Source organism: Elephantulus edwardii, unplaced genomic scaffold (assembly GCF_000299155.1).
Source record: "Elephantulus edwardii isolate Elephantulus edwardi_28Jun2011 unplaced genomic scaffold, EleEdw1.0 scaffold00038, whole genome shotgun sequence".
Taxonomy (NCBI): Eukaryota; Metazoa; Chordata; class Mammalia; order Macroscelidea; family Macroscelididae; genus Elephantulus; species Elephantulus edwardii.
Genome location: NW_006399788.1, coordinates 17,043,512 through 17,055,164, shown reverse-complemented (window position 1 = coordinate 17,055,164; position 11,653 = coordinate 17,043,512).

Sequence of the window (11,653 nt, the reverse complement as noted above, 5' to 3'; positions counted from 1 at the left end):
GCTGGTGAGGATGTGGAGAAACTGGAACCCTTATTCACTGTTGGTGGAAGTATAAAATGGTGCAACCACTGTGGAAAGCGGTGTGGCGCTTTCTCAAAAAGTTGCAAATGGGGGAGTAGAGGAAAATAGTGCAACAATGAATGAAGGGAAATCCAAAATCTCTGTAAATGTTTATTAAAATTAATAAAATTTTTAAAAAATGAATAAGGGGGAAAAAAGTTGCAAACAGAGATACCATTTGACCCAGCAATTCCACTACTGGGAATATACCCTAAAAAGACCATAACTGACATCCAAACAGATATATGCACACCTATGTTTATTGTGGCTTTGTTCACAATAGCAAGGAGTTGGAAACAACCAAAGTGCCCATCAACAAACAAATGGATAGAGAAGCTGTCATATATTCACACAATGGAATACTACACTGCATTGAAAAACCAGGAACTCATGCAATATTATTCAAAATGGGTGACCCTGGAGGACATTATGCTGAGTGAAATATCTCAGTCAAAAAAGGACAAATACTGTATGGTGCCACTGTTTTAGAATGAGGCTGACAATCAGGGTTGGGGTAAGACTGAGAAAAACTGGATAAATTATGTATACTGCATTGAAGCCAGTGAGGGAGAGAACATTTTAAAAGTAATATATTTTCGGGCATTATGAGTATCATAAGAGTTCAGAATGAGGGTTGCAGAGTGAAGTATACTCGGGATGGTGGTGGGGAGGTGCGGGGGGACTGTACACCAATGAAGGAGGTTTGCTTTTCAAGGAGAAGAGCGAACTGGGGGTGGGGGGGGAGAAAAGTACAACAATGAATGAATGGAAATCCAAAATCTCTCTAAATGTTCATTGAAATAATTAATAATAATAAAATGTTATATGAGAGAAAAGTGAAAAATCCTTTTTTCCTCCCAGCCTTCCTTGCACTCTGTGGGCCAATGAAAAGTAAAAGTTTGCTAGTAATGTCCCTTTTCCCGTCTTTCTTTTGACTGGCTGATAAACAGACACAATGTCTGGGGGTACAACAGCCTTTCTGAGTTCATGAGGTAAAATCATAAAGTGACAGAGGACCACAGAGAAGCCAGTCTTCAGTTTCTTTGATGGCTACAGGAATCTGTCTCCAGGTGGTTTCTTAAAATATCTAGGTCCCTGGGTGACCCTGGAGGACATTATGCTGAGTGAAATATCTCAGCCACAAAAGGACAAACACTGCATGGTGCCACTGCTGTAGAATGGGACTGACATCAGGGTTGGGATAAGAATAACTGGATGAATTTTGTATACTGCATTGAAACAGATGAGGAGAGAACAGTTTAAAACCAATATAGGGCATTACGATTATCATGAGTCTGGAATGAAAGATGCAGAGTGGAGTATACTCTGGGTGGGGGTTTGCGGGGAGATTATATACCAATGAAGGAATTTTTCTTTTACTTTTCAAAGAGAGGAGCAAACCCAGGGGTGGGGGTAAGGTGGGCAGGGAGAAAAGTGCAACAGTGAATGAATGGAAATCCAAAATCTCTGTAAATATTCATTGAAATTAATTTTAAAAAAATGTATCTAGGTCCCTGACAGCTGACTCCCAATGCAATTCATCTCTTGATTTCCTGGCTGCTGGTACAAAGAGTGGAGTCAAGCAAACTAAAGCTGTTAACAATCTCCCATCTCTTCACCATCTATCATGATGCTGCCAATCGGCCCAGTGGTGAAAATCTTTGTTTTCTTGATGTTGAGCTTCAATTCATATTGAAGGCTGCAGTCCTTGACCTTCTGTGGCAAGCACTTCAGGTCCTCCTCAGTTTCAGCAAGCACGTTTGTGTCATCTGCATAATGCAGGTTGTTGATGAGTCTTCTTCCCAATCCTGATGCCACATTCCTCCTCACACAGCCCAGCATCCTGGATGATCTGTTCTGCATACAGTTTGAAAAGGTATGGAGACAGAATGCATCCCTGCCATATACCCTTCCTGATTTTGAACCATGAAGTGTTTCCTTGTTCTGTTCTGACGACTGCCTCCTAGGCCAAGTATAGGTTTCACACAAGCACAGTCAAGTGTCCTGGGATTCCCATTCTTAGAGTCAGCCACAGTTTGTTGTGATCCATACAGTCAAATGCTTTTGCATAGTTAATGAAAAGCAGACATTCCTCTGGTACTCTCTACTTTCAGCCAATATTCATCTAACCTTAGCTATAATATCCCTAGTACCATGGCCTTTTCTAAACCCAGCCTGCACATCTGGCAGTTCTCTGTTGTTGTTTGCTCCAGTCATTTTTGGGTAATTTTCAGCAGACTCTTGTATGCATGTGATATTAATGATATTGTTTGATAATTTCCACACTCTTTGGTCATCTTTCTTTGGAACGGCAGCATATCTTCCAGTCAGCTGGCCAGGTGATTGTCCTCCAGATTTCTTGGTACAACTTGGTGAGCACATCCAGGGCAACATCTGATTCTTGAAATATGTCCACTGGTATACTGTCAATTCCTGGAGCCTTGTTTTTTGCAATTTCTTTCAGAGCAGCTTGAACTTCATCACCACAGGCTCTTTCTCATATGTTGTTTCATTAAATTCTGTGTCAGCCAATTCCTTCTGGTACAGTGACTCTGTATATTCCTTCCATCATCTTTTAATGCTTCTTGCATTATTTAATATTCTGCCCAAAGCATCCTTAAATATTGGTTTTTCAATTCCTTCAGTTTAAGGAATACTGAGTGAGTTCTGCCTTTTTGATTTTCTGATTCTGCACATTTCATGATAATACTTTGTCTTCCTGAGCTGCTCTTTGAATTCTTCTGTTCAGCTCCTTAATTTCTTGATTTCTTGCCTCTGCTTTGGCTCCTCAGCGCTCTAGTGCAATATTTAGAGTCTCATCTGACATCTATCTTGGTCTTTTCTTCCTCCTCTACCTTTGTAATGACCTTTTGCATTCTTCATGGATGACATTCTTGATATCCTCCCACGGCAAAAATAAAAATTAGAGCCAAAATAAATGAAACAGGAAAACAATAGAAAGTATCAACAAAACTAGAAATTGGGTTTTTAAAAAAATTAATAACATTAACAAGACCCTGGAAAATGTAACAAGAGAAAAAAAATGAGAAATTGCCAATAAATGAGGAACTAAATTGACAGTTTTACAAGAGAATGAGATAAAAAAATATAACACAACTTTGAAAACCTAGAGAAAATGGACACATTACCAGAAACTCACTGCCTACCTAAACTAACACAAAGGCAGAAAATTTTAATAGCCCCATCACAAAAGAAGAACTGAACAGGTTATTAAAAAACTAAACAAAAGTCCTAGCCCCGATGGCTTCACCAGCTAATGCTGCCAGACATTCAAGGAAAAGCTGACACCAATCCTACTCAAACTATTTCATAATACATAAAAAGACTTACCAAAATTATTCTGTGAAGCAAGCATTACCCTGAAACCAAAGTTAGGCAAAGATACCACTCAAGAAGAAAACTACTGACCAATCTCACCCATATAACAATTCTCAACAGAATCTGACATTTTATTAAAAATGTAATCTATCATAATCAAGTAGAGTTCATACAAAAAATGCAAGTATAGTTCAGCATTAGAAATACAACAATGTAATCCATCACTTCAATAAAGAAAAAAATAATCACATCATCATACCAACTGCAGCATAAGAGCTATTTGATAAAATCCATTACCCTTCCTTGATAAAAACACTTTTTTAAAATAGTAGTTAATAAAGTAGTTACAAAGTAGAAATTCCTCAACATAATGAAGAGTATATTTAATATACAAAACCAACAGCTACCATTATCTTCAATGGAAAGAAACACATTCCTTTTGAGAACAGGCTCAGAAAAGATTGTCCTCCTTCACCAACACTTTTAAAAAAAGGAAATAAAGAGGCATCCAGATTGGCAAAGAGGAAGTGAAACTATCTCTGCTTGCAGATGGTAATAACCTTTACATAGAAAATCTCAAAGCAGCAGAGAACAGGATCAGCATGCAAAAATCACTTGTATTCCTCTACAGTAGCAAAGAGAACACTGGAAAGGAAATAAGGAAAATAATGCCATTTACAGTAGCCATCAAAGAGATGAAACACTTGGGAGTAAGTCTAACCAGAGAGACAAAAGACCTATACAGGGAAAATTACAAACACTTCTACAGGAAAACAAGAGGCCTACATCAGTGGAAGAACATGCCATAGTCATGGATAAGAAGACTTCACACTGTGAAAATGACAATATTACAAAAAGCAATTTATAGATACAGTGCAATCCCAATTCAGATCGTTATGGTTTTTCAAATGGATGGGGAATGTAATCAACTTTATATTGGGAGCTCAGAAGAAGGGGGGGAAAAGTCCCAGACGATCAAATCACTACTACTAACGAACATAATGTCGGAGGCATTATGTGCATCAAAAAAATGTCTCCAAAAGCATGAACAAGGAGCCCACAGACTAGAAAAATCATTTGTCAATGACATAACCAATAAAGGACTCATATTTTTTAAAAAAACCAAAAACAAAAACAAAACCTAATAAATAAAAATCTAGTGAAAACACCACCAGAACAAGAAAAAGACAATTTACTCACAAAATAGGCAGATTTAAAGACTTCCAAATACATTGAAGGCCACAAAATACATTTGAAAAATGCTCAAAATCATTAGCTGTTACAGATGCAAATCAAAACAACAAAGGTACCTCGTCACCCAGCAATAATAACAAGGGTTGATAAATGTGTAAAGGACAAGTACTGGTAAAGGTGTGGCAAGATTGTTATTAAATGTCACAGCAATCCTAGAACAACAGATCTGAATTCTGTCCTGTCCTGTGTCATCCTTTGACACACTTGAGCCCATCCATCGCCACAGTCACAGTGTCAGTCCATCTCATTGAGGGTCTCCCTCTCCTTTGCTGACCCTCCATTTTTCCTAGCACTATGTCCCTTTCTTGGCACCAGTAGCCAGGAAATCAAAAAACGTACTGCGATGGGAAAGTCCGCTGTTACGGACCTCTCCAGGATACTGAAGAGCAATGGTGTCACTCTGGAGACTAAGGTGCATCTGATACAGGCTATGGTCTTTTCAATCACTTGTTATGCATCAGAGAGTTGGTCAATGACTAGGTAGGATAGAAGGAGAGTTTATGCCTTTGAGCTGTGGTGCTGGAGAAGGGTATTGACTATACCATGGACTGCTAAGAAAACAAACAGATTCATCCTGGAGAGGGTTAAACCAGGCTGCTCCCTGGAGGCAAGGATTCTGACATACTTTGGACATGCTGTTAAGGAGGGACAGGTCCTTGGAGAGGGACATCATGCTTGGTAGAGTGGAGAGACAGCACAGGAGGGGAAGACCCTCTATGAGGTGTATTGATTCAGTGACTGGGGTAATCGAGATGGGTGTGTTGGAGGCAGTGCAATTGGCACAGGATAGAGCAGAGTTTAGAGCTTTTGTACATAAGGTCGCTATGAGTCATAAGCGACTCGATGTCACATAACAACAACATGTCCCTTTCTATAGAATAGCCTCTCCTAGCAACATGCCCAGAGTGAGACAAAGCTTTGTCATCCTTGCCTCCAAGGATCACTCTGGCTAGACTTCCCCCCCCCACCCACTTAAATAATGTTTATACTTTAAAAAAAAAATTTTGGATTTTATATTGGTTTCCAAAGTTCGTAAAGTTCATATACATTATGGTTCATACATTCTCATTTATTATGTTTTATAAAAGTAATCTCCATTGAACTATGTCTGCCATTATCCTGTCTTTCCAGATACCCACTGGGTCTTTCCTAATCTGGCTGCACTTTTGCCAAGACAAATTGGTTTCTTCTTTTGGGTTTTTTCTTTCATTTCTAAAACTTTTTTTACTATTAATTTTAATAAAAATTTACAGAGATTTTGGATTTCCTTTCAGTCATTCTTGCACTTTTCTCCCTGCCCACCCCTCCCTCAAGTTCCTTCTTCTCTTTGAAAAGTAAAATTCTTTCATTGTTACACAATCCCTCCCCCCAAGGCCACTCCATGATGCAGCCTTTGCTCTTTTTTTAGTAGTCCATGGGATATTCAGCACTCTTCTCCATCACCACAGTTCAAAGGCTTCAATTCTTCTGACACACTTATTTGTAATCTATCTCTCAGATGCAAAGCAAGTAACTGAAAAGACCATGGCCTGAATCAGATGCATCACAGTTCTCAAACTGACATCCGTGCTTCTCATGAATTTGGAGCAGTCCCTGACAGCAAATACTCCAAGTCCAATAGATCTCCTGGTTGCCTGACTACTGGTACCAAGGATGTTGATTGTGGATCTAAATAAGATGAAATCTTTGGCAATTTCAGTCTTTTCTCCATCTATCATGATGTTATTTATCAGTCCAGTGGTTAGGATTTTTGTCTTCTTGATGTTGAGATGCTATCCATATTGAAGGCTGTAGTCCTTGATCTTCTACAGTTAAGTACTTCAAGTCTTCCTCATTTTCAGCGAGCAAGGTTGTGTTATTTGCATAAGTTTTTTAATCTTCCTCCTATCCTGTTGCCACCTTCTTCTTCATGGAGTCCAGCTTCTCAAATGATTTGTACAACATGGATTGAACAGGTATAGAGAAAGGATACAACCTTGATGCATTTTTTCTAATTTTAAATCATGCAGTGTTCCCTTGCTCTGTTCAGACACCATCTTTTCTTGGTCCAGATATAGATTTTATATGAGCATAATTAAGTGTTCTGGGATTCCCATTCTTCTCAACATTAACCATTGTTTGTTATGATCCACACAGCAAAATGCTTTTGCATAGTCAACAAAACATAACTAAATACTATTCTGGTATTTTCTGTTTTAAGCCAGAATACATCTGTCACTGGCAAAAATATATCCCTGGTGCAACAGCCTCTTCTAAGTGCAGCTTGCATTTCTAAAGTTCTCTGTCAATGTACTGTTCTAGCTGGTTTTGGATAATCTTCAGCAGTAATTTGCTTGCATGTGATTATTAATGATCTATTCAATAATTTCCACATTCTGTTGGATTGTCCTTCTTGGGAATGGAACAAATATGGACTTCGTCCAGGTAGTTGCCCATGCAGCGCAGCTGTCCTCCAAGTTTCCTGGATGGACGGGTGTGTACACCCAGGGCTGCATCTGTTATTAGAAATATGTCAATTGGTATTCCATCACTTCCTTCAAAGTTGTTAGGAGAGCAAAATAAACAACTTCCTTTATGTCAAACCCAACTTTGCCAGACGTGGACACTGGAATGCTTAAGAGAGTCTCTGGATACAGCTACAGAATAAACTGCTATAAAACTGTTTTGGCGTGGCTGTGTACATTTAGTTTTGTTTTTAGGAGGAAGGGAATGATAAATATGGATCGTATGTAGGCATGTGTTGTAATAAAACTTATAATTGTTTTTAAAAATACTTTAACATTTTGAAAAGTGCAAAAGCACCATAAAGCTCAAAAGCAAGCAAATTAATAGTTTTAAATGGCTTCCTAGTGAAGCTAAGAATAACTTGGATTTGTGAATGTCTGACCCAAGGCACGGATCCCATGTGGGATGCTTCCTAAAAAGACACCACTAAATGCGCACACATTAGTCAGTAAATAACTGTTGAGTATGAAACAATCTAAAGATTATAAAAGTTTTAATCAAGTCCTCACCACCCACTTAGCACCAGGAGCCACAAGCAGAAAGAAGCAAACAACTGTTCATTAGAGCAGAGAGAAACTCTTCACACTTGGTCTTGCCAAGTGTGAAGAAAGCAATTATGTGTAATTACTTTGAGTTCCCTAGCACAGTTCTGGTGCCCTGGTGTGCTGCAATCCTAGAGGTACGTGGTTCAAATCCACCAGGTGCACCTTACCCAGGGGATTCCAAGATGGTGGCGGCAGTGGACACAGCATGACGAGCTGCAGGAGCAGCAGACCACAGGGAGGAGGGCCACCATGGCCTTCTACAGACCTCTGTTTATTGATAATTGAACAGTTAAACAGTTGATGACTCGTCAAATCCACCAGCTGCTCTGTGGGAGATGGACGGGCAGTCTCCAATGTGATTTCCTACCTCTGAAAACTCACTGGAGAACCTGCTATGGTTTGGTTCCAACTTGACAGCACAATTTTGAGTTATGTTACCAAATTAGATTGGTTGGAAGAGGCAAGAAATGATCGAATTGCCCATTGACCCCTATGATAAATGATGTCTGATGACCACCCTGATGAATGCCTCTATTAGCACAAATGAACCCCATTGATTATTGCTACCAACCTGGTGACAGGGTACTGCCTAGGAAAATTCCAATCCAAGGTCAGTGAAATCCTAAAGACTAAACAGTAATTGCAAAGACATTAAACAATCTTATTTTTAAAATCTATTAAGGATGATGAGACTACATTTGGACATGCCAGGAGTGTTCAGTCCCTGAAAAGAGACATCAAGGTGGGAAAGGTGGAGGGTCAAAGGAGAGAAAGACCTTCCATGAATACAGTGACTACAACAATGGGCTCGGGCACTGCAGTGATTGTGAAGATGGCACAGCATTGGGCAAGGTTTAGATCTGTTGGGTCTCTATGACTTAAGCACACCTCTAACAACAACATGAAGTGATATATTAAGTAACTGTTTCTATGTGGAACTCTGATGGCCTAGTGGATAAAGAGCTGCACTGCCAACCCAAAGGCACAAGGTTAGAATCCACCAGCTGCTCCAAGGGAGAAAGATGGGCAGTCTCCTCCCACATGATTTACAGCCTCTGAAAACCTGCTGGAGGGTCAGCTATGGGTTGATTCCAGCAAGACAGTATATAACAGCACTGCTGTGTAGCAAATAACTCCAAAACTGAGGAGGCTCCAACAACAAATGTTCATCACTGCCATTTTTGAGGGTTGGGAATCTGGTGTGGCTAAGCTCATCTTCTCGTTCAAGCTCATCTTTCCTCAGGTTTCCTCAGGCTGCAGGTGTGTGCAGATCAGGCGTCTGAGGCACAGAGGTTAACTTTCCCAAACACGCCCAGCCAGTAAGTGTTCTGGGCACAGTTCTCAGGAATCAGGAGTCAGTCAGGGAGAGGAAACGTGCTTATTAGTCCACTTCATTTCCTGTGAAGATATTGACCCTCTTCTTGGCCCCTGGAGAGCTAAAGCTGTGGCCTTTATAGTTATCTTATAAAGGCAGGACCCCACTTTTCCAAACAACAATAAGGTGGTAATGAACGAGCAAAACTGTCTAAGACTGTCTACGTTAACAGAAGCAAAACGTGTAAGAAAGGGGAACTTCTTTTCTCTGGCCTTGAGTTTAACCATGTGGAGGACTGAACATAGTCTCATCTCGGGCTACACTGTACAAAGACAGGTGATGTCTAATGTTTTCAAATTTACAGCAGTGAGATTATAGCTAAATAAACTTCTTTGAACCTAAAATAAGGTACAATCAAACAACTCCAATTCTAAATTTAAGTGAACAGAACGGAGTCAACGGTATAATGCTGCTGAAGGCTAGTGCCAGCATCAATCATAACTTTATTCTCAAAAGATTAAGTACCTGAGTCTCCATGATATTGGAGGCTCATTATAGGTTTTGACCTCATAAAATCATTATTTCACATAAATTAAACATTTTTTTGAGTTGTGGGCCACATATCCTCGAAGGTGTTTTACCCACACTTTGTCACTGGATATGTAGACTGTTCCTTGTGTCTCTTCTTTTGGTATCAGAAGCTAATTGAAAACGGTGATGTCACCAAATTGTAATCCTTGTGGCAGCAGGACTTACCCTTGACATTTCCTCTAGGATAAACTGCAATAATCATCTCTCATTCACTGCAAAGCCTAACACATAAATATGAAATTAGTCACAAGTAAAAATTTTTAATTTGCATAAGATACAATAACACATTATCAACAAAAATAAGTTTACTTCGCAAGATTATTCAATATAAATCTTTAACTATTACAATGTTCACACATTCATTGAAAATAATGAACTGGGTTGTGGTGTTTTTTTAACTTAACAGTGTTTTCCAATCCAGTAAGCACTTTGTAATCAATAACCATTTCTTAAAGACCAACTATATTCTGTTCATTGTGTACCCTCTGACATTTTAACTCACCAGAGTGGCAAAATAAAATACAGAAATGCCAAACAAAGAGTCCCTAGGAGGCTTGGTGGCCCAACAGTGAAGCACTCAACTACTGGAAGATCAGCAGTTCTCCCGCAGCCAGAAGCTCCACGGGAAAAGGACTCAGTGGTCTAGAGCCGAGAAACGCCTAGGAGGCAGGCCTGCTCCTCACCTGGGGTCACCATGAGTCTGAAACAGCGTGACAAAGAGCCACAAACAACGGAGAGAGTGCTTCTCAACTTGCCAGCACCACTCTATTACCAGAACTTATCAGAAACCACGGTAGAGGAAATCTAACGGTGAGTATGTGCCTGGCGTTGAGAACCTAACCATGTAAATGAGCAGTAGGTAGAGATTTCATAATTTGTTGGCATTTTATATTTCTGCAAAAAACATGTGATTGTGTCAAATTAACTTACATTGTTTTGAAGTCTTTTTTTTTTTGCTGAATGTCTGTAAGAATGTTAGTATTCTGTCAAGTTGAGGTTTACACGGCATTAGGACTTCTCATCTACGCACATGAGTTTCTCGAACTGGCTCCGTGTCACGGTCAGATGCACTCTGCATACCAAAGAGAAACGTACTAGACAATCACAGGCTCTCACCAAGCCACTCTCTTTATCACTCATCGCTGTCAAGTTGGAATGAACTCAGAGTTGGCCCTCCAGCAGGTTTATGGAGGCTGTAAATCAGACAGAGGAATTACCCATCTCTCTTCCATGGACTGGTTGGTGGAGTAATTTAAAAAAAAAAAAAGGTAAATACCTCTTATAGAGGCAAAAATATCTAAAATAGTAGCAAACTGAATCCAGCAATACAGTACAATATGCCAGAACCAAGTCGACTTTGTCCCTAAGATGCACAGAAGTAAAAAAATTTAAAACAAAGGGAGCTCTGATGGCCTAGGTCTGACGGTAAGAAGCTACACTGCAATACTCAAGGTGCACGGTTCAAACACACCAGATGCTCCACTGGAGAAGGAGGGGCAACTTGCTCTTGTGCCAGTCAGATCAGATTCTATGATACATAACAAGGGAAAAAAAATAATTGAAAACCAAATAGTGTCATTCCTTGTAACAAATGAATAAAGGTGTAAACTCATAATGATCAGAAGAAAAAAATGTATAACAAAATGCACCATCCAAGTGTTTTGAAACTCTCAGCAGAATGGAAATAGAAGGAAACATCTCAATATATTGAGGACACAGGTGAAATGTAAAAGTTTGCCTCCAACACCAAGAACAAAGAAAGCATGCTTTTTCACACTATTTCTAGTCAACAGTGTATCAGAAGTCCTAGCAATAATGAGAAAGTAAAAAGGAAATAAAAACAAAGAAGTAAAATGTCTCTCTGCAAATGACAAGTTTAGTAATACAGGAAATCCTAAGAAATACATAAAACAAGTAGCATCAATAATGAAGTTATTAAGAGTACAGAATACAAGGTTAATTTTTAACAAAAAAATAAGGTGAATTTTGTATATAAGCAAGAAATGTAAAATGTAGGTTTTCTAAAATCAGTTTATTCATATAG